Below are 24011 nucleotides of genomic sequence, written 5' to 3' on the forward strand. Positions count from 1 at the left end.
TAACATAGGAATCTAACCAGACCGACTTATAGCCCAAATAATCCATCCGACTCCATATAGAATAAACCATTAATGTCGACCATAAGAGGATGAAATTGGCTGAGATAACAAACAGTAAAATGATGGATTTCCTGCGACTCTCCATCTCTGGGTCTCTGGGATTCTCCCCACTGCTGTGAGTCCGGAGTCTCCTGCGGGCTCTGCTGCTCATTAAAATGTGTCTGACGGTGAAAACGTTGAGCAGCAGAATCAGGACGAACGGGACAGTCGGGGTTAGAATGTTGTGGAGGAACTCGATTGTTCCCCAGACCGGAGATAACATCACATCCATTGTGACCTCACAAAACCAGGGGTCGTTCCCCAGCCAATATCTATTTAATAACATAAAATACCAGGAAATGTTCTTTAAACAGCTCAGCACCGTCACTGTTCCCAGAACCACAGCCGCCGATTTCTCACTGCAATATTTACTCTTCAGCTTGGGGCAGCAAATGGCCACAAATCGATCAAAGGTGAAAGTGACGGTGAACCAGACAGAACAGTCAGTGGCTGCATAAAGCAGGACGGCGTGGATGTTACACACGGGGAGCGAGCGCAGGAAATCAAACTGTTCCCAATAAAGAATGGGAATGTGTCTGAATATCAGGTCGAGGATAACGACCAGCAGATCCCCCGCTGACATGGCCACCAGGTAACGAGTCACACATTTGGACAGACCACAGTTTCTGCTCGTCAGAGTCACAATTGTGATTATGTTCACTGTCAGGAAGGGAAATAAAGAATAAAATTAGACAGGATTCAGGGAAAGAAGTTACCATTTGGACTGAGGATGGGTTAAAATAAAAAAGAATGTATACACATAAAATGACTTAAATCTTTTTTTTAAACCAGCACGTCTTTTGCAGTGTGAGAGGAAAGTGGAGCATCCGGAGGAAACCCACACAGACACGGGGAGAAGGTCCAAACTCCACACAGACAGTGACCCAAGCCTGGAATTGAACCCAGCTCCCTGACGCTGTGAATCAGCAGTGCTAACTACTGTGTCACCGTGCAGTCCATGGTAGCAACACACTGGTATACATTTGGGAGAGAGCTTTCCGGAGAGTCCACAACATTGACCCTCACTCAGCTCCAAGGGTGAGGGAGTAAACCCTGACAGAAAATCCAGACTGGAATCCTGTAGATGGTAATCTGTCGTCTCTCAGACAGTTTACTGACAACCCCTGCAACAGAGCTGGTACCAAAGAGGGCTGGTTTGACCCTTGCCTCTGGACAATACTAACAATTGGCAGAGGGAGATCCTGATGCCTTGACAGCACAGAATCTCTATTATATTTACACAGAACTGTACCCTGGAGAGGAGATCACAGCATTGTGGCCACTGTTAGCACAACACAGGAAAAAATAGTAATCTCACACTCGATTGGCACAGAACACAACTTCCAGTGTTTCTTTCAAGAGTGGGAGAAAGTTTCAGGGTTCAGCGAATCGCTATCGTCCATAATGCTCAGTGCGATTACTGCTGTCCCACGTTGGTCTACTGGACCAGTGCAGCTGCAGTCGTCTCTCGGCAGGAAGGTTGCCAATCTATGCACCAGGTAAAACTCAAACAAAGGCCAGTACCAAAGGAAAAGCCAAGCAGGCTGCCTTAATGCCTATCGTCCGGTGACTCTGATGTCCAATATTATGAAATGCATCAAAAGGTTAGTCATGGTATGAATCAGTTCCGGCTTCCCAGATTGCCTGGATCCACGACAGTTCACCGACATCCACAACAGGTCCACAATGCCATCTCCCTGGCCCGACAGTGAACCCTGGAACACAGACTCGTGTTTATCAACTACAGCTCAGCCTGCAACACCATTAGTCCTACGAAACTCATGTCCAAAGTTCGTGGCGCTGGGCTTGGCTCCTGCCTCTGCAATTGGATCCTCAACTTCCTAATCCATAGAGAGCAAAATTAAGGACAATCAACAACATCTCCTTCACAATCATCCTGAACAGCGGTGCCCCGTAAGGCTGCGTCCTCAGCCCCTTACTATACTCCTTATACACTGGTGACTGTGTGGCCAAATTCCCCTGCAACTCGGTTCCCAAGTTTGCTGATGACACCTGCAGTGGGTCGGAGGAAGAGACAGAGAATCTGGTGAACTGGGGCGACAACAATAATCTCTTCCTCAATGTCAACAAAGCAAATCGACTTCTGGAAGCCTAGTGGAGTACATGCCCCGATCTACATCAATGGGATGAAGTTGAAATAGTCGAGAGCTTCACGTTTTAGGGTCCACATCACGAAAAACCTTTCCTGGTTCCTCCATGACGTCCCTATAATTAAAAAAGTCTCCGAACGCCTCTATTTTCTCAGAGGTTTAGGGACATTTGGCATGTCAGCTGCGACTCTCATCAACTTTTACAGATGCACCATAAATAACATTCTAGCTTGGTATGGCTCCTGCTCTGTCCAAGACTGCGAGAAACTTCAAAGCTTGGTGAATGCAGACCAGTCCATCACTCAAACCAACCTCCCACTCATTAACTCTGTCTCAACCTCCCGTTACCTCACAAAAGCAACCAGCCTAATTCAGGAATAGCGCACCACGGACATCAACTTTTCCCACTTGTTCCATCAGAGAAAAAGATAAAAAATGTGTGAGGACATGGACCAACCGACTCATAGAATCATAGAATCACTACAGTGCAGAAGGGGGCCATTTGACCCATCGAGTCTACACCGACAACAATCCCACCCAGGTCCTATCCCCGAAATCCCACATATGCACCCTGCTAATCCCCCAAACATACATATCCCAGGACGCTAATGGGCAGTTAACATGGCCAATCAACCTAACCTGCACATTTTGGACTGTGGGGGAAAACTGGAGCATCCGGAGCAAACCCATGCGCATACGGGTGGAATGTGCAAATTCCACACAGACAGTGATCCAAGCCGGGAATCGAACTCAGGTTCCTGTGAGACAGCAGCGCTAACCATTGTGCCACCATGCTGCCGACTCAGGAACAGCTTCTCTGCTGCCATCAGACGTTTGAATGGACCCACATTGCATTAAGATGATCTTTTACTACATCCTAGCTATGACTGCAACATTACATTCTGCCCTCTCTCCTTCTCTATGTACAGTATGCTTTGTCTGTATGGCACTCAAGCAACAACACTTTTCACTTTATATCCAATGTTATGAAATGCATCAAAAGGTTAGTCATGGCATGAATCAATTCCGGCCTCCCAGATTGCCTGGATACACTACAGTTCACCAACCTCCCCAACAGGTCCACAGACACCATCTCCCTGGCCCAACACTGAACTCTGTAACACTGTAACCCTGAACATAGAGAAGGAGAGAGTGCAGAATGTAATGTTGGACTCAGAGCGAGGGTGTAGAATAAGATCATCTGAATGCGATGTGGGTCCATTAAAACGTCAGATGGCAGCAGAGAAGAAGCTGTTCCTGAGTCGGCAGCATGGTGGCACAATGGTTAGCACTGCTGTCTCACAGGGACCTGAGTTCGATTCCCGGCTTGGATCACATATTTATTATATGTGAAAATAATAAACCAAATCAATTCAAATCAAATCAGTCTTTTGCATCTCAAGCTGAAACATCAGCACGATGTGCCCTGACCTTACCAATGAACTTATGCAGGTTGATGATGTACACGGGACGGCTGTGACCGAGACTGAATTTACAAGGCTGAATGTGGACATTGGGGAGCTGCGAGAAACTGGACTTGCTCACAGTGGATTCTTTCCAGAGGAACACCACACGTTCTTGTAATAGGAGAAATCCCAACAGGCGAGATGTGAGAATGGAACAAAGTTTTAAAAAGAAGCTTCACTGGTGCTGATGGAATCCCAGGAATTGAAATGGGATCCCTGATGCTGTGAGGCAGCAGTGCTAACCACTGTGCCATACTGCCATCCTGCAAGGTGCCCTGGAGATATCCAAGATCACGGCCAGGACACCACCATCACCATATCCGTGTTCGGGAAATGATTGGAAAACAACCTGAGGGACAGAATTAATCTCCACTTCGAGAGGTAAGGATTTATGAACAATAGTCAGCGTGCCTTTGACAGGGGGAGATCATGTCTGACAATTCGCTGGAATATATTGAGGAGGTGACTGGATGAGGAGATGAGGGAAGTGCAGTCGATGTAGTCTACGTGTTCTTCAGAAAAGCTTTTGACAAATATGGAAGACTGAACAAGGAAGTGATTCCGATTGGAACCAGGTCAATTTGGTAAATTATATTCAAAATGGCTGAGTGGCAGAGGGTGATGGTGGAAGGTTGTTTTTGTGACTGCAAGCCTGTGTTCAGTGGGGTTCCACAGGGATCGATGCTGGGTCCCTTGCTGTTTGTAGTGTACATTGATGGTCTGGACATGAATGTGTGATGTGTGATCAGTAAGTTTGCAGATGATACAAAAATTGGTGGTGTGGTAAATATTGAGGAGGAAAGCCTTAGATGACAGGAATCATAGAATCCTACAGTGCAGAAGGAGGCCATTCAGCCCATCGAGTCTGGACTGAGCACAATCCCACCCAGGCGATATCCCCTGAACCCCATGCATTTACCCAAGCAATTCTCCCTGACAGTAAGTCCAGTATATCCTGGCCAATCCACCTAACCCACAAGTCTTCCGACTGTGGGCGGAAACTGGAGCACCCAGAGGAAACCCATGCAGACACGGGGAGAATGTGCAAACTCCACACAGATGTGGTCCAAGCCAGAAATGGAACACACGTCCCTGGCGCTGTGGGGCAGCAGTGCTAACCACTGTGCCACCGTGCTGAGGAAACTGAAAGGCTGGGCAAATGGGCAAATGTAATTTACACCTGACGAATGTGAGGCCATGCATTTGGGACGACTATCCGGACAAGGAAATGCACCATGTCCGGTCGAGTCTGAGGAAGTGCAGAGGACCAGAATGAATTTGGGCTGCAGATATGTGGATCTCCAAAAGCAGCAAGACAGGTAGATGAGGTGGTTAAGACGACATGTAGGATACTTGCCTTTAGCAGCCGCAGCATAGACTATAAGAGCTGGGAGGTGATGATGGAAGTGTATAAAATGCTGGTTGGACCAGAGCAAGAGAACTGTGTACAGCTCTGGTCATCACACTACAGGAAGGATGTGATTACACTGGAAACGGTGGAGAGGAGATTCACCAGGATGCTGCCTGGGCTGGAGAGTTTCAGCTATGAGGAGAGGCTGGTTAGGCTGGGTTTTTTACCTTAGAGCAGAGACGGCTGGAGGTGGAGTGGGTGTAGTGGGTGGTGGTGGGGAATGCTTTCAGGTGGGGGCGGGGGGTGGGGGGGGGAGCTGAGTGATATGAACACAATTATGTGGCACACGGATAGGAAGAAACCTTTTCCCTTTAGTAGAGGTGTCAATAACCAGAGGGGCGTGGAGTTAAGGTAAAGGGCAGGTGTTTGTGTGGATTTGAGGGAAAATGTTTTCATCCACAGGGTGATGGGATCTGCAGCTCACGGCCTGAAAGGATGGTAGAAGCGGGAAAAACCACAAGAGGCATTTAGATCAGCAACTCAAACGCCAGAGCATATAATTATTAAACTAGAAAGAGTGCAGAAAAGATTTCCGAGGATGCGACTGGGACTTGATGGATTGAGTTATAAGGATAGGCTGAATAGACTGGGACTTTTTTCTCTGGAGCGTAGGAGGCTGAGGGGTGATCTTCTAGAGGTCTATAAAATAATGAGGGGCACAGATCAGCTCAATAGTCAATATCTTTTCCTAAAGGTAGGGGAGTCTAAAACTAGATGGCACAGGTTTAAGGAGAGAGGGGAAAGATACAAAAGTGTCCAGAGGGGCAATTTTATCACACAGAGGGTGGTGAGTGTCTGGAACGAGCTGCCAGAGGCAGTAGTAGAGGCGGGTACAATTTTATTTTTTAAAAGCGTTTAGATAGTTAAATGGGCACGATGGGTATAGAGGGATATGGGGCAAATGTGGGCAATTGGGATTAGTTTAGGGGTTTAAAAAGAAAGGGCAGCATGGATAAGATGGGCCGAAGGGCCTGTTTCCATTCTGTAAACTCTATGACAAGGCTATGGATCGAGTGCTGGAAAATGGGATTGGATTGGATAGGTGTTTGATGACCTATTCAGACATAATGGTCGAAGGGCCTCATTTTGTGCTGTTAAAACTCGATGGCTGTTGGACCACCCACAGCAGTGGCCCCATCACTTGCAGCTCTCACAGCGCTGGCTGGGATACCCACTACCTCCCAAACCTATCTGGTTGCAAATGCGCAATTGCAGCCAGCAGTGAGCTGCCTGGTCTGAGAGAGACATCTGTCAGCTCTCTGCTGCTGCAGCTCGCTTCAACACAACAGCTGCCTCCAGGTAGTCCGGGGCTCCTCAGCTCTTTCTGAGCAGCCCCCGACCAGATATAGACCCAGCCCCCTCCCCACCACCTGGACCAATCACCGCCCCTTCCCCCACACCAATTGCATGCAGAGTGTCAGCAGGGCACGCCTCCTTAACCCACTGTGCAGGCAGAGAGGCAGCAAGATCCCCCTCCCTACCCCACTGTGCAGGCAGAGAGGCAGCAAGACCCCCTCCCTACCCCACTGTGCATGCAGAGAGGCAGCGAGACCCCTCCCTACCCCACTGTGCATGCAGAGAGGCAGTGATGCCCCCCTCCCTACCCCACTGTGCATGCAGAGAGGCAACCAGACCCCCTCCCCACCCCACTGTGTATGTAGAGAGGCAGCGAGACCCCCTCCCTACCCCACTGTGCATGCAGTGAGGCAGTGAGACCCCCTCCCTACCCCACTGTGCATGCAGAGAGGCAGCGAGACCCCCACACTACCCCCACTGTGCATGCAGAGAGGCAGCGAGACCCCCTCCCTACCCCACTGTGCATGCAGAGAGGCAGTGAAACCCCCTCCCTACCCCACTGTGCATGCAAAGAGGCAGTGATGCCCCCCTCCCTGCCTCCACCAATCACGTTCGGTGTGGCAGCGAGACCCCCTTCCTACCCCAATGTGCATGCAGAGAGGCAGTGATGCCCCCCTCCTTACCAACACCAATCACGTGCAGAGTGGCAGCGGGGACCACCCCACCCCACAGACAGCGGGCAGAGTGGTAACGGCACCCTCTCCCACCCAGCAACTACGTTCAGAGTCGGCCCCGCTACCTTCAGGCTCCGCCCCTGTAGACCCCACCACCTCATGCCCCACTCCCTGGTACTGCCCGGTGGGCATTGCCCAAGGGGCACCTACCTTTGCCCTCGACCTTGCCCGGTGTCCTCAATGGCCTTCAGTTCTCCCGGCGAGGTCATCATGACTCGTCCTCATACATGTGGCCAGCTGTTTTCCTCACCGGACCCAACCTCTCCCGGTGAGGCTGCGAAGGCAAGTGTGGCGCACAATTCCATCCCAGGCTCACTAATTTCATTTAAATTTGTTTTAAAATAGATTGAAATAATTTATTCAGCCTCTTGCCGGAAATGGGCAGGAGACTGAATCCGCTGTTTATCCATTGCCGGTGAAGGTTGCAAGAGGTGAGAAATGGGACGTGGACCTGAGTTCCAGGCTGTCACGCGGTTTTACTTGATCACCCCACCATCAATGGACAGGGAGTAGCTGTTATCCTGCCCCCCTATCGTGTGTGTGTTGCGTGTGTCTATATTGTCTGTACCAGTATGCATGTGTGTGTGTGCGTGTTTGTGTGTGAGCAACAGAGTACCTGACGAGTGTTCCTAAGTGTGCGTTATTCTGGAGTGTTGCAGCAATTTTGGTTCTTGAATTTGTGTGTGAGTGGGAGTATCTAAATCTGATTGCTTCTATCAACAAATGTGTGTTTTAATGTATGTGTGTTTGGGTGTGTCTGTGTGTTTGTATTCCTGTTGCTCTCGGAGAGCTTGTGGTGGCACAGGGGATAGCATTGCTGCCTCACAGCAGCAGAGGTCCTGGTTCAATTGCAGGTTTGGCCACTGTCTGTGCAGATTCTGCATGTTCTCCCCATGTCTGCGTGAGTTTCCTCCGAGTGCTCCAGTTTCCTCCCACTATCTGAAAGTTGTGCTGGTTGGGTGCATTGGCCGTGCTAAATTTTCCCTCAGTGTACCTGAACAGGCGCTGGAGTGTGGTGACTCGGGGATTTTTATAGTAACTTCATTGCAATGTTAATGTTCGCATACTTGTGACACTGATGAATAAATTTCAAATTTAATGAAATATGTTTTCTCTCTGTGAGATCCTGCTGTGCAGATATGACCAATAAAATTAATTCTGTGGCCTGGTGATTGGGTGGGTGAACTGGTGTTATATGCAGAGGGTGAAAAGGATTCTGTCTCAATATTTTACGCATGAAGGAATAGTGTTTGAGGTCACATGTCTATGGAAAGTCACAGCACTCAGAAGACATCCCAGCCCATAGACCCTGAGACAATTGTCAGTGGCTGAAAGAATTAATAACCGGATACAGAGATTCAACAAGAGCAGCAAACCCAGTACAGGAAATGACAAGAAAATCAATACAGTTAAACAGCCTTTCTAGAATTAGGAACTGGACACAGGGGACGGGACTTTCCAGCCTCACTCTTCCCCAAGCTCCAAAATCCCACCCGTGTTCAACAGACCTTCCCATTCTCCGCCCCTCGCCTGCACCGATTCCCGTGGCGGTCGGGCCGGTCCAATTCCAGCCAGAGACTTACCCGGAACACCAACAATCGCCAGGAGGGGATAGTAAATACATTGAATCGCGTACAGTAGATATTGAATCCGAACAGCTGATGTCATCCACCAATAATCAGCAGTAAACACAGAAATCCAATAGAATAAACTCCTGTCCTTGGTTGGAACATTCCGGTTCATTGTTCCCAGATTCCGATCCATTGTTGCAAGATTCCAATCCATTGCTCCCAGATTCTGATCCATTGTCGTAACATTCCAATCCATTGTTCCCAGATTCTGATCCATTGTTGGAAGACTCCAATCCATTGCTCCCAGATTCTGATCTCTCCTCTCCCTCCCTCTCTCTCCACAGCCGCTGATCTCTGTTGCTGTCGGAGTTGCCGCTCCCGCTGACCCAATGGGACAACACATTGAACGGAATCCCTTATTAATAGAAGAGGGGAATCCCTCCAGGCACACTAATCGGATCCATGGAGACTCACATCAATTCCAGTCACTAAACAAACAGCTTCACTTAACCCCCTTCAATCCAACACTTTTTATACCCAACGTAGAACAGTTACAGCCTCGATGGGGTGTTGAGGGTCAGGGAGGGATGGAAAGTTGGAAATAATGTAGGGTCAATATTAATTCGATACAGCAGAGATCACTCTGCTAGTGTTAATTTCGAGACGACGAGAATACAAAAGCAGGGGTGTACTGCTGAGGGTTTATAAGACACTGGTCTGACCGCATTCACAATATTGTCAGCAATTATGGTCCCCGTATCTAAGGAAGGATGTGCTGGCCTTGGAGAGGGTCCAGAGCAGGTTCACAAGAATGATCCGGGGAATGAAAGACTTGACGCATGAGGAGCGTCTGATGTCTGGGGGTCCACACTCGATGCAGTTTGGAAGTATGAGGAAGGGGATAACATTGAAACTTACAGAATAATGAAAGGCCTGGATAGAGTGCACTTGGGGAAGATGTTTCCATTAGTTGGGGAGACTTGGACCCGAGGGCACAGACTCAGAGGAAAGGGACGGCCCTTTAGAAATGTGATGTGGAGATGGCGGTGTTGGACTGGGGTTGCGCAGTAAGAAGTCTCACAACACCAGTTTCCCACTCACCTGATGAAGGAGCAGCGTTCCGAAAGCTCGTGATTCGAAATAAACCTGTGGGACTTTAACCTGCTGTTGTGAGACTTCTTAGTTCAGAACTGAGACGAGGAGGAATTTCTTCAGCCAGAGGGTGGTGAATCCGGCACGGTAGCACAGTGGTTAGCACTGCTGCTTCACAGCTCCAGGGACCTGGGTTTGATTCCCGGCTCGGGTCACTGTCTGTGTGGAGTCTGCACGTTCTCCCCGTGTCTGCATGAGTTTTCTCCGGGCGCTCCGGTTTCCTTCCAAAGTCCCATAGAAGTGCTGGTTAGGTACATTGGCCATGCTAAATACTCCCTCAGTGTTATCCAAACAGGCGCCAGAGTGTAGCAACTGTGGGATTTTCACAGTAACTTCATTGCAGTGTTGATGTAAGCCTACTTGTGACACGAATAAATAACCTTTATACTTATTCACTGATGCTTGAGTGTTAAACCTCCCGATACAATCAGCACTTGTTTACACAGCAAAATCAATCCCATTCCAAGAGATACATGGGAGAGTGAACATCGAAGGGTCTGTTCCTCTGCAGCACTTTTCTTTGTTCTTAAGGCATCTTTAAGCATGTTGATTTGGAAATAATTTTATCCAAGATTTAACATAAATCTTCTTCACATCAGGTTATGGATCTCACTTTTATGGTCAGAAAAACATCCTTCAGTTCAGTTCCTGTTGTTCAACTCCTCCAAAACAGTCATGGGGGCGATGGGTTATTCACTCAGACATTTCCCTCAGATGCTTTTAATGTGATAATCCTTGGAAATTTAAACAGATAGTGAAAAAATCATGACAGTTCAATGAATCCGATCACATTGCAGAATGCCAAGACTAAAATAACCTGCTGCCTGGCTAATTGGATTAGCTATGTTGCCTCACAGCACCAGGGACACAGGTTCGATTCCCGGCTTGGGTCACTGTCTGTGCGGAGTCTGCATGTTCTCCCCATGTCTGCATGGGTTTCCTCCGGCTGCTCCGGTTTCCTCCCACAGTCTGAAAAACGTGCTGTTAGGTGGATTGGCAATGCTAAAGTGTCCTTAGTGTCCACAGATGTACTGGATAGGTGGATTGGCCATTCTACATTGCCCCTTAGTGTCCACAGATGTACTGGATAGGTGGATTGGCCATTCTACATTGCCCCCTAGTGTCCACAGATGTACTGGATAGGTGGATTGGCCATTCTACCTTGCCCCTTAGTGTCCACAGATGTACTGGTTCAGTGGATTGGCCATTCTACATTGCCTCTTAGTGTCCACAGATGTACTGGTTCGGTGGATTGGCCATTCTACATTGCCCCTCAGTGTCCACAGATGTGCGGGTTAGGTGTATTGGCCATGCTAATTGCCCCTTACTATCCAAAGATTTGCAGGTTAGGTGAATTGGTCATGCTAAATTTAGCACTCATGCCACGCTGAATCGTATAATTCTAGTGCAGAAGGAGGCCATTCAGCCCATCGAGTCTGCACCGGCCACAATCCCACCCAGGCCCTGTCCCTGTAACCCCATGCATTTACTCTAGCAAGTCTCCCTGACACTAAGGGGCAATTTAGCATGGCCAATCCACCGAACCTGCATATCTTTGGACTGTGGGAGGAAACCGGAGCACCCGGAGGAAACCCACGCAGACACGGGGAGAACGTGCAAACTCCACACAGACAGTGACCCGAGGCCAGGAATCGAACCAGGGTCCCTGGCGCTGTGCCACCCCACGAAGTATCAATCTATTTCTGAATATGAAGATTAATTAATGTTGGGGGTACAGAGTGTGAGCAGAATAAGAGGATTTTCGGGCACCTTCGTGTTGAGCTGGGCCAGAGAACGGGGCTTTAAACATTTCAATTCAGTTTGTAAAATCTGGAAATAAGTCAGTGAAAATAGCGGTGAAGTTGATGGGTTGTTTTAAAAGCCTGACCAGTTCACTGATGTACTTCAGGAGAGGTCCTTACCCAGGCTCAGCTCTACGTGACTCCAGCCCCACACCAATGTGGTTGACTCAACTGTCCTCTGAAGTGACTGAGTCTGCCCTGTGTTTGTAAGAAAGCTCCAACGATGAATTTCCAAGGATGGACACTAAAGTCAGCAATGCCCACACACTGAGAATGAACAATACTGATTTTGGCACGAAACATCGGTTATGTTACACCACACTAAGGGCCTCATGGTCTGATTTGCCAGCGGGATAAAGCCTCAGACCAGCAGGTTGTGTAGTGTCCAAAGATGTGCAGGTTGGGTGGATTGGCCATGCTAAATTGCCCCTTCGTGTCCAAAGATGAGAAGGACAGGTGGATTAACCATGCTAACTTGCCCCTTCGTGTCCAAAGATATGGAGGATGGGTTGATTGGCCATGTTAAATTGCCTTAACGGGCGCGAAAACTTGGTAAAGTCAGGTGTGAGGCGATTAGTACAATCCGTGCAGATGTCCACTTTACCAAGGCCCGAAAATGGCCACGATCCGAACCGCGCCCGAAATGGGTGATGCATTTAAATTGACTTAATGAGCTGGATGCCCAATCTTACCTGCATTTCCCCCCTTACCATCGCGTTCGCCCGTCCAGATTCGGCGCGGAACAGATGTGCTCGGCAAAGGTCTGTTTCGGGCAGTCCAGCTCTGAGGGGGTAAGATCAGAGCTTCTGGCGGCTCTCTGACTCAGATCAGTGGTGGGGGGAGAGGGGGTGTGGGTGCGGGAGGCCGGAGGTGGATCAGGTCATTCTCTGGTCATGGGGGGAGGGGAGGGAGGTGGATCAGATCATTCTCTGGTGAAGGGGGCAGGGGTGGGAGGGTTGCTGTTGCCATTCTGCGGGTGATTGGTGGGGGGGGGGGGGTCGCGATCGGTCTGGGTAGTGGGGGAGGTGGGTGTAAAGGGGGATAGTTATGTTGTGGGGTGGGGCGATGTCTGTGGGGGCCATCACTCCCACCTTTCGCTCCCAGGTCACTTGATCCGCTTGTTGCTGCCCGGGAGCGATGTGACAGGGGCGCCCATTTCAGATGTATTTCTCACTGCGCACGCGCAGTTCAGAGCTCCGATCGGAGTTGCAGCGTTTCGAGAGCGAGAAGCCCCGCCCACAGAGCGATTCACACTCACAATGTTTTTTCCAGGGTAAGTGCGTATGGGGCCCCCGGAGAACAGATTTCCAATTCAGATCTGAATTGCGTCCAGATTCAGTGCATGAAATCAAAATGGTAAAATCGGGCCCTTAGTGTGCAAAGGTGTACAGGTTCGGGGGATTGGCCATGCTAAATTGCCCCTTAGTGTCCAAAGACATGCTGGTCAGGTGCATTGACCATGCTAAATTCTCCCTAAGTACATGCGAACAGGTGCCGGAGTGTGGCGACTCGGGGATTTTCACAGTCGATTCATAGAGATTTACAGCATGGAAACAGGACCTTTGGCCCAAACTGTCCACACATCCCAGTTTTCACCAATAAGCTAGTCTCAATTGCCCGCATTTGGCCCACATCCCTTTATACCTGTAGAAATCATAGAATCCCTAATGTGCAGAAGGAGGCCATTTGGCCCATCGTGTCTGCACCAATCACAATCCCACCCAGACCCTATCCCTGTAACCCCACCCATTTATCATGCTCGTCCACCTGACACTAAGGGGCAATTTACTATAGCCAATCAACCTAACCTGCTCACCTTTGGACTGTGGAAGGGAACTGTAGCACCCGGGGGAAACCCACGCAGACACGGGGAGAATGTGCAGACTCCACACAGACAGAGACCTGAGGCTGGAATTGAACCCGGGTCCCTGCCGCTGTGAGGCAGCAGTGCTAACCACTGTGCCACCGTGCAGCCCATCTTACCCATGTAACTGTCTAAATGCTTTTTGAAAGGCAAAATTTTACCCGCCTCCACTACTGCCTCTGGCAGCTCGTTTGCAATAAGTGACTTTTCAACAAAATTAACTTAATTGCAGAGTTAATATAAGCCTACTTGTGACCAATAAATAAACTTTAATCTGTAAACGGTGCCATCTTTGATGAAGAGTAAGATAAAAGCAAAATACCGTGGATGCTGGAATCTGAAATAAAAACAGGAAATGCTGGAAAAACTCAGCAGGTCCGACAGCATCTGAGAGAATAGAGCAAATGTTTCAACTCTGGATGACCCTTCGTCAGACTCAAAGCGTTGTTTCTATTCTCTCTTCTGTCTGTGTGGAGTTTGCACATTCCCTCCGTGTCTGTGTGGGTTTCCTCCGGGTGCTCCGGTTTCCTCCCGCAGTCCAAAGATCTGCAGGTTAGGTGGATCGACCATGATAAATCGGCACTTAGTGTCAGGGGGACTAGCAGGGTAAATATGTGGGGTTACGGGGATAGGGCCTGGGTGGGATTGTTGTTGGTGTAGGCTCGATGGGCCAAATGGCCTCCTTCTGCACTATAGGGATTCTATGATTCACAGATGCTGTCAGACCTGCTGAGATTTTCCAGTATTTTCTGTTTTTGATAAAGTTATACCTCCCAAAGTAAACAGACAGTGGAAACAGAAGGTCCCTTATTTTATAACAAAATGGCGATTCTCGAACCACTGCCCAGAATCGACAGTCAGAAAAGGAACTTTGCTGTTAAATTAAAGTACTGTGTTCAGTGACACACGTTAAAATAATCTGGGTCAAATACCTTCAATTCACAATATTGATTACACAATAATGATTACACAATACTGATTACACAATACTGATTACACAAGACTGATTACACAACATTGATTACACAATACTGATTACACAACATTGATTACACAATATTGATTACACAACATTGATTACACAATTTTGATTACACAACATTGATTACACAACATTGATTACACAATACTGATTACACAGTATTGACTACACAATACTGATTACACAACATTGATTACACAATATTGATTACACAATATTTATTACACAACATTGATTACACAATATTGATTACACAGTATTGATTACACAACATTGATTACACAGTAATGATTACACAACATTGATTACACAATATTACAAAGAACAAAACAGCACAGGAACAGGTCCTTCGGCCCTCCAAGTCCGCGCCACTCCCTGGTCCAAACTAGACCATTCTTTTGTATCCCTCCATTCCCACTCCGTTCATGTGGCTAACCAGATAAGTCTTAATGGTTCCCAGTGTATCCGCCTCCACCACCTTGACGGCAGCGCATTCCAGGCTCCCACCATCCTCTGTGTAAAATACGTCCTTCTGATATCCGTGTTAAACCATCCCCCCCCTCACCTTGAACCTATGACCCCTCGTGAACGTCACCGCCGGCCTGGGAAAAAGCTTCCCACCGTTCACCCTAACTATGCCTTTCATAATTTTATACACCTCGATTAGGTCACCCCTCATCCTCCGTCTTTCCAGTGAGAACAACCCCAGTTTACCCAATTTCTCCTCATAACTAAGCCCTTCCATACCAGGCAACATCCTGGTCAACCTCCTCTGTACTCTCTCTAAAGCCTCCACGTCCTTCTGGTAGTGTGGCGACCAGAACTGGACGCAGTATTCCAAATGCGGCCGAACCAACGTTCGATACAATTGCAACATCAGACCCCAACTTTTATACTCTCTGCCCCATCCTATGAAGGCAAGCAAGCCATATGCCTTATTCACTGCCTTCTCCACCTGTGACGTCACCTTCAAGGATCTGTGGACTTGCACACCCAGGTCCCTCTGCGTATCTACACCCTTTATTGTTCTGCCATTTATCGTATAGCTCCTCCCTACGTGAGTTCTACCAAAATGCATCACTTCGCATTCATCTGGATTGAACTCCATCTGCCATTTCTTTGCCCAAATTTCCAGCCCATCTATATCCTTCTGTAGCCTCTGACAATGTTCCTCACTATCTGCAAGTCCAGCCATTTTCGTGTTGTCCGCAAAGTTACTGATCACTCCAGTTACAGCTTCTTCCAGATCGTTTATGCTATCACAAATAGCAGAGGTCCCAATACAGAGCCCTGCGGAACATCACTAGTCACAGGCATCCAGCCGGAAAAGGACCCTTCCACTACCACCCTCTGTCTTCTGTGACCAAGCCAGTTCTCCACCCATCTAGCCACCTTCCCCTTTATCCCATGAGATCCAACCTTTTGCACCAACCTACTATGAGGGACTTTGTCAAACGATTTACTAAAGTCCATATAGACGACATCCACGGCCCTTCCCTCGTCAACCATTCTAGTCACTTCTTCAAAAAACTCCACCAGGTTAGTGAGGCATGACCTCCCTCTCACAAAACCATGCTGACTATCGTTAAGGAGTTTATTCCTTTCTAAATGCGCATACATCCTAGCTCTAAGAATCCTCTCCAACAACTTCCCTACCACAGACGTCAAGCTCACCGACCTATAATTTCCCGGGTTATCCTTCCTACCCTTCTTAAATAACGGGACCACATCAGCTATCCTCCAATCATCTGGGACCTCACCTGTGTCCAGTGACGAGACAAAGATTTGCGTCAGAGGCCCAGCGATTTCATCTTTCGTCTCCATGAGCAGCCTTGGATAGATTCCATCAGGCCCTGGGGATTGGTCAGTCTTTATATTCCTCCTTTGTAATGGAGATTTTCTCTAATGGGTCAACACTCCCCTCCGAGACACTCCCAGTCAACACATCCCTCTCCTTTGCGAATGCCGATGCAAAGTATTCATTTAGTATCTCCCCTACTTCTTTGGGCTCTGAAGCATAATTCCCCACTTTTGTCCCTGAGAGGTCCGATTTTTTCCCTGACAACCCTTTTGTTCCTAACGTATGAATAAAATGCCTTGGGATTCTCCTTAATCCTGTCTGCCATGACATTTCGTGACCCGTTTTTGCCCTTCTAATTCCTCGTTTGAGTTCTTTCCGACTTTGTATTACTCCGGAGCTCCCTCTGTTTTTAGCTGCCTGGACCTAACGTACGCCTCTCTTTTCTTTTTCACCAATCCCTCAATTTCCCTGGTTATCCATGGTTCTCGATTCCTACCTTTCCTATCCTTCTTTTTTACAGGCACATGCCTATCCTGCAGCCCTATCAAATGTTCCTTAAAAGACTCCCACATGCCAGATGTGGATTTACCCTCAAACAGCCTCTCCCAATCAACAGCTGCCAATTTCTGCCTAATCCCACTTAAGTTAGCCTTCCCCCAATCCAACACCTTACCCTTGGGACACCACTCATCCTTTTCCATCACTATCCTAAAGCTAACAGAATTGTGGTTATTTTTGCCACATGTTCCCCTACCGTAACTTTGAAAACCTGACCGGGCTCATTCCCCGGTACTAGGTCCAGTATAGCCCCCTCTCTAGTCGGGCTATCTACATATTGTTCCAAAGAACCTTCCTGTACACATTTTACAAATTCCTCCCCATTCAGACTCCCAGCTCTACGCGATTTCCAGTCTATGCCAGGAACATTGAAGTCTCCCACTACAACAACCCTATTTTTCCTGCACCTATCCATTATCTCCTGACATATCCGTTCTTCCACTTCCCTTGGGCTGTTGGGGGGCCTGTAGCATACCCCCAACATCGTGACTGTGCCCTTCCTGTTTCTAAGCTCCACCCACAGTGACTCGTTACACGACCCCTCTGAATTGTCCCCCCTCTGCACCGCTGTACTATATTCTCTAACTAATACTGCTACTCCCCCACCTCTTTTGGTCCCTCCTCTGTCTCGCCTAAAACACTTGTACCCCGGAATATTCAGAATATTGATTCCACAACATTGATTACACAATATTGATTAAACAATATTGATTAAACAACTTTGATTACACAGTATTGATTACAGCACTTTGATTACAGAATTTTGATTACACAACTTTGATTACACAATATTGATTACACAACATTGATTACACAACATTGATTACACAATGTTGATTCGACAACATTGATTACACAACATTGATTACACAATACTGATTGTACAATATTTGTTGCACAATATTGATTTGACAACATTGATTACACAATACTGATGACACAATATTGATTATACAACATTCAGACAGACAGTGAAGAAATATAAACGGCATCATAATCTCTGTAAACTACTCAGTTTCCTTTAATTGACTGGTACTGGAGTGTGAAAAGACTACAATGTGACCAGCAAATATTCACTTAGCAAAAGCGAGTCACAATCTAAGAGATGTATCATAAAGAGTGCATTATACATGCTGAATTCCAAGATCACAGCATTCCCGTGAACCATCGAACCCACGGCAGTGCAGAAGGAGGCCCTACGGCCCATCGAGTCTGCACTGACTCTCTGACAGAGCATCTTACCTGCATTGGAATGATCCGGGTACATGTTTTCTTTTAAGACCAAAGTTAATATTTAAATGTGAAGACCTGAACGCCTCTCAATGCACAAATATTGTTCGTTTCAACATCATTTCCTGCAAACTTTAACATAAATCTGTTTGTTCTGTATCAGGATATGTCCCTAAATATTACAGTGAGGATAACAAACTTCATTGAACTTTTTGCCATTCATCTCCTCCAATAAATTCGTGAGGTGATTGATTAAGCGCTAAAATAATTCACTAAATTTGTTTCAAGCTTGAGAATACTTGAAACATACAGTGCAAAATCACTGGGGACTTCATTGGGGCAGCACAGTGGTCAGCACTGCTACCTCACAGCGCCAGGGACCCAGGTTCGATTCCCGGCTTGGGTCACTGTGTGGAGTTTGCATGTTCTCCCCCATATCAGCGTGTGTTTTGTCCGGGTGCTCCGGTTTCCTCCCACAGTATGAAAGACGTGCCGATTGCAGTGCAGAAGGTGTCTATTCGGCCCTTCACGCCTGCACTGACCACAAACCCACCCAGCCCCCATGCCGGTAATCCCTCTTTACCCTTGCTAGTGCCCCCTGGCACTGAGGGGGAATTTAGGCATGGCCAATCCACCTAACCCGCACATCTTTGGAGTGTGGGAGGAAGCTGGGGCACCCGGAGGAAACCCACGCAGACACGGGGAGAACGTGCAGACATCACACAGACAGTGATCCAAGTTGGGAATTGAACCCGGGTTCCTGTGCTGTGAGGCAGTAGTGCTAACCATTGTGTCACGGTATGGTCCAGTCATTCACTGGCGCTTGAGACCTTGCAATGTAATCAGAACCTGTCTGATACAGTAAACAATAAATCACATTCTAAAAGATTTATCACAAACTGTGCATCAAATGCTGCTATCCCAGAGTGGTTAGCACTGCTGCATCACAGCGCCAGGGACCTGGGTTTGATTCTTGGCTTGGGTCAGTGTCTGTGCTGAATCTGCATGTTGATATAGAATAGTCATAGAATCCCTACACAGCAGAAGGAGGCCATGCAGCCCATCACATCTGCACCGACCACAATCCCACACAGACCCTGTCCCCGCAACCCCACATATCTATTCTGCTAGTCCTCCTGACACTCAGGGGTAATGTAGCGTGACCAATCCACGTAACCCAGACATCTTTGGCGTGTGGGAGGAAAGCGGAACACCCGGAGGAAACCCATACAGACAGGGGGAGAACATGCAGACTCCGCACAGAGAGCGACCCAAGGCTGGAATTGAACACGGGTCCCTGGCGCTGTGAGACGGCACTGCTAACCACTGTGCCACCGTGCCGCGTTGTCCCCATGTCTGTGTCTCCATGGGTTTCCTCCGGGTGCTCTGGTTTCCTCCCACAGTCCGACCGACGTGCTGGTTAGATGTATTGGCCATGCAAAATTGTCCCTCAGTGGAAGAACAAATGTAGGGGGGACGTATACAATAAATGGCAGAGCCATCAAGAGTATAGAAACACAGAGGGACCTCGGTGTGCAAGTCCACAAATCCTTGAAGGCGGCAGTAGAGGTGGAGAAGGTGGTGAAGAAGGAATATGGCATGCTTTCCTTGATAGGACGGGGTATAGAGTATAAAAGCTGGAGTCTGATGTGGCAGTTGTACAGAACGCTGGTTAGTCCACATTTGGAATATTGCATCCATTTCTGGTCGCCACACTACTGGGGCGGCACGGTAGCACAGTGGTTAGCACTGCTGCTTCACAGCTCCATGGTCCTGGGTTCGATTCCCGGCTCGGGTCACTGTCTGTGTGGAGTTTGCACATTCTCCTCGTGTCTGCGTGGGTTTCCTCCGGGTGCTCTGGTTTCCTCCCACAGTCCAAAGATGTGCGGGTTAGGTTGATTGGCCAGGTTAAAGAAATTGCCCCTTAGAGTCCTGGGATGCGTAGGTTAGAGGGATTAGCAGGTAAAATATGTGAGGGTAGGGCCTGGGTGGGATTGTGGTCGGTGCAGACTCGATGGGCCGAATGGCCTCCTTCTGCACTGTAGGGTTTCTATGATTTCTATGATTTCTACCAGGAGGACGTGGAGGCTTTAAAGAGAGTGCAGAGAAGGTTTGCCAGGATGTTGCCTGGTAGGGAGGGTCTTAGATATGAGGGGAGATTTGGTGAGCTGGGCTTGTTCTCCCTGGAAAGACGGAGAATGAGGGGAGACCTAATAGAGGTGTACAAAATTATGAAGGGTATAGATAGAGTGAACAGTGGGAAGCTTTTTCCCAGGTCGGAGGTGACGATCACGAGGGGTCACGGGCTCAAGGTGAGAGCGGCGAGGTATAACTCAGACATCAGAGGGACGTTTTTTACACAGAGGGTGGTGGGGCCTGGAATGCGCTGCCAAGTAGGGTGGTGGAGGCAGACACGCTGGCATCATTTAAGACTTACCTGGATAGTCACATGAGCAGTCTGGGAATGGAGGGATACAAACGAATGGTCTAGTTGGACCAAGGAGCGGCACAGGCTTGGAGGGCCGAAGGGCCTGTTTCCTGTGCTGTACTGATCTTTGTTCTTTGTACTCGAACAGGTGCCGGAGTGTGGCGACTATGGGATTTTCACAACGTCATTGCTGTGCTAATGTAAGCCGACATGTGACACGAATAAATAAACTTATCTCAAACAATGACGAGACAGAGTACAGGAATGAGATAGGGAATCTGGTGAACTGGTGCAGCCACAGTAATCCCTCCCTCAATGTCAGCAAAATGAAGGAGATTGTCATCGACTTCAGGAAGCGTAAAGGAGAACATGCCCCTGTCTACATCAATGGGGACGAAGAAGAAAGGGTCAAGAAATTCAAGTTTTTAGTGTCCAGAACACCAACAACCTGTCCTGATCCCCACATGCCGACACTATAGTTCAGAAAGCCCACCAACGCCTCTTACTTTCTCAGAAGACTGAGGAAATTTGGCATGTCAGCTCCGAATCTCAGTAACTTCTACAGATGCATTCTTTCTGGTTGGGTCACAGCTTGGTATGTCTCCTGCTCTGCCCAAGACTGTAAGGAAGTACAAAAGGTTTTGAATGTAGCCCAATCCATCACGCAAACCAGCCTCGCATCCATTGACTCTGTCTATACTTCCCGCTGTCTCGGCTACGCATCCAGCATTATTAAGGACCCCACGTACCCGGGACATTCTCTCTTCCACCTTCTTTCTTCGGGAAAAAGATACAAAAATCTGAGGTCACGTATCAATCGACTGAAGAACAGCTTCTTCTCTGCTGCTGTCAGACTTTTGAATTGACTTACCTCGCATTTAGTTGATCTTTCTCTGCACCCTCGCTATGACTGTGACACTACATTCTGCACTCTCTCCTTTCCTTCTCTATGTTTTGTCTGTATCGCGCGCAAGAAACAATACTTTTCATTATATATTAATAAATGTGACAATAATAAATCAAATCAAATCCAGATAAGCTGAAAATTAAGCTCACATCAATTTTGTGAAGCCCTTTCAGTCCCAGCAAGTCATTTGCAGTTGTCTTATTTACCAAACGGTCGCTACTTATCCGTTTGAGACATTAATATTCAAAAGAAAACAAGAATAAATGACCTTCTTGTTGCCAGGATCTGAGATTTAGTGTTGATCTAAAAGGTAACTCAGTAAAAAGAAAGGTAATTCGACAAGAAAACCAGATGAATGGGAAATCGAATAGCTTTTTCCATAATTCACACAGACCCATAATTTGCAAAATCGTGGTTACATGATGCAGTCATATAACAAAGTGAATTTTAAATTGTATCTCTGCAAATCATCTTAATTTGGATTGCTCATCCACACAGACCACGATTCCAGCTGTGGAAACTCTTTTAATTCATATCATTCATTCTCTCTCTCTATATTTGTTTACCCAACAATAATAAGATCAGATAGTCTGAGACTAGGTGACACAGTGGTTAGTGCTGCTCCCTCACAGCGTCAGAGACCAGGGTTCGCTTCCCGGCTTGGGTTACTGTCTGTGCGGAGTCTGACTGTTGTCCCCCATGTCATAGAGTCAGAGAGGTTTACAGCATGGAAACAGGCCCTTCAGCCCAACTGGTCCATGCCACCTTTTTTTAACTACTCAGCTACTCCCAATTGCCTGTATTTGGCCCATATCCCTCTATACCCATCTTACCCATGTAACTGTCTAAATGCTTCTTAAAAGACAAAATTGTATCCGCCTCTGCTACTGCCTCTGGCAGCTTCTTCCAGACATTCACCGCCCTCTGTGTGAAACAATTGTCCCTCTGGGCCTTTTTGCATCTCTCCCCTCTCACCTTAAAGCTATGTCCTCTACGTTTGGAGTCCCCTACCTTCGGGAAAAGATGTGGACTATCTGGGGCGGCACAGTGGCACAGTGGTTAGCACTGCTGCTTCACAGCACCAGGGACCCGGGTTCAATTCTGGTCTCACGTCACTGACTGTGTAGAGTTGGCACATTCTCCCTGTGTCTGCGTGGGTTTCCTCCGGGTGCTCCGATTTCCTCCCACATTCCAAAGATGTGTGGGTTAGGTTGATTGGCCATGCTAAATTGACCCTAGTGTCAGGAGAATTAGCAGGGATATGTGGGGTTATGGGAATAGGGCCTGGGTGGGATTGTGGTCGGTGCAGACTTGATGGGCCGAATAGCCTCCTTCTGCACACCAGGGATTCTGTGATTTGATGTTTAACACAGAAGTGAATTTGAAACATTATTTCTGTTTTCCTCCCCAGACAAACACGTTCTTTCCTGGCTGGTCTTTCGGGGCGTGGTTGTTGTTTGCGCTTAGAATCTGCTTCAGCACTTGATGTAACATCAACCCAGTCGTTGCATAAGCAGTAACACCGAATATATCATTGTAGAGGACATCAACTCACTTCCTGCGAGCTTCATTGCAGCTGAATATCACATGAAGCAACTAGAGCAGCATCACCTTCTGAGAAATGAAGACCAGAGTGCGATTGTAAACTGTCAACATTTTTAAAATCTTAAGGAGACATTCGACCTTCGGCATTTGTTGAAACTTCTTTTTGTAAAAGTCTTTGAAGAACAATGAGCCAAACTGTCGTGGAAACTGCATTTTATTTCAGGATTTGAATATTTCAAGCAGCCTCATTGTAAGGTTTACTAGTTCCTCAACAGAAAACAGAAGATTCATTCCTGAAACATTACACTGTGCATCACATCATTGAGCTGACAGCAAATCAGCATCATGACATTGCTGTTTTAACGGGGGAATTTGGCCGAAAAATCTCTTATTTATAATGTCGTGCGGAATAAAAAAAGACGTTCCTTCTCATTTTAAACATCGCCATCTGTGAAACATGGGAGCTAAAAAAAACATTGCACGGGAGTTATTCATGACGATGCTTTGTCCGTCAGGCTCCCTTCTCATTTCTCATTCTGAAACCATCCAGTAAATCCCGGTGGCCACATGATGGTTTTGCCTTGTTAAATGTTGCATTATTTTGGGTTGAATGGAATCCAGTGGTTCAGTTCTGTTTTTGCATTGGCTTCAAGCGGATCGAGTTTATACAGCTTTACATTCCATGGCATGACTTGAGCTGAGCTCAAAGCAGGTTGGACGGTTGAGTTCAGTTGAACGGTAAGATGTCACAGCAATTTCATTGCAATGTTAATGTAAGCCGACTTGTGACACTAATAAATAAACTTTTAAACTAACATTTTTATTAAAGACAACCTTTCTTGATTAGTGCCCTGCACCCTAACAGCCTCTCCACCTACAGGGAAACATCTACACTCGAGATACAGAATTTCAGTGACTCCCTATTCACAGGATAATATATCGACATATCGATTGTGGTCCTTCAGTACTTTTCCATTCACAGAGATATACGTTCTAAATATGTCTCTTTGCGCATCTCTATCCACACCTCCCATCCATTGACTCTGTCTACACT

The 24011-nt window shown here is 47.5% G+C and overlaps 1 long non-coding RNA gene across 1 annotated transcript; it reads left to right on the forward strand.

The window, feature by feature from the left end:
* The first annotated feature begins 3733 nt into the window (after positions 1-3733).
* LOC144487462 (uncharacterized) lies at positions 3734-23770 on the forward strand. The gene is made up of 3 exons (XR_013496419.1): positions 3734-4057; positions 20654-21100; positions 22824-23770. It is a non-coding gene; the product is annotated as an uncharacterized LOC144487462 (long non-coding RNA).
* Positions 23771-24011: the final 241 nt, after the last annotated feature.

The sequence above is a fragment of the Mustelus asterias genome, unplaced genomic scaffold, assembly GCF_964213995.1.
Source record: "Mustelus asterias unplaced genomic scaffold, sMusAst1.hap1.1 HAP1_SCAFFOLD_814, whole genome shotgun sequence".
Taxonomy (NCBI): Eukaryota; Metazoa; Chordata; class Chondrichthyes; order Carcharhiniformes; family Triakidae; genus Mustelus; species Mustelus asterias.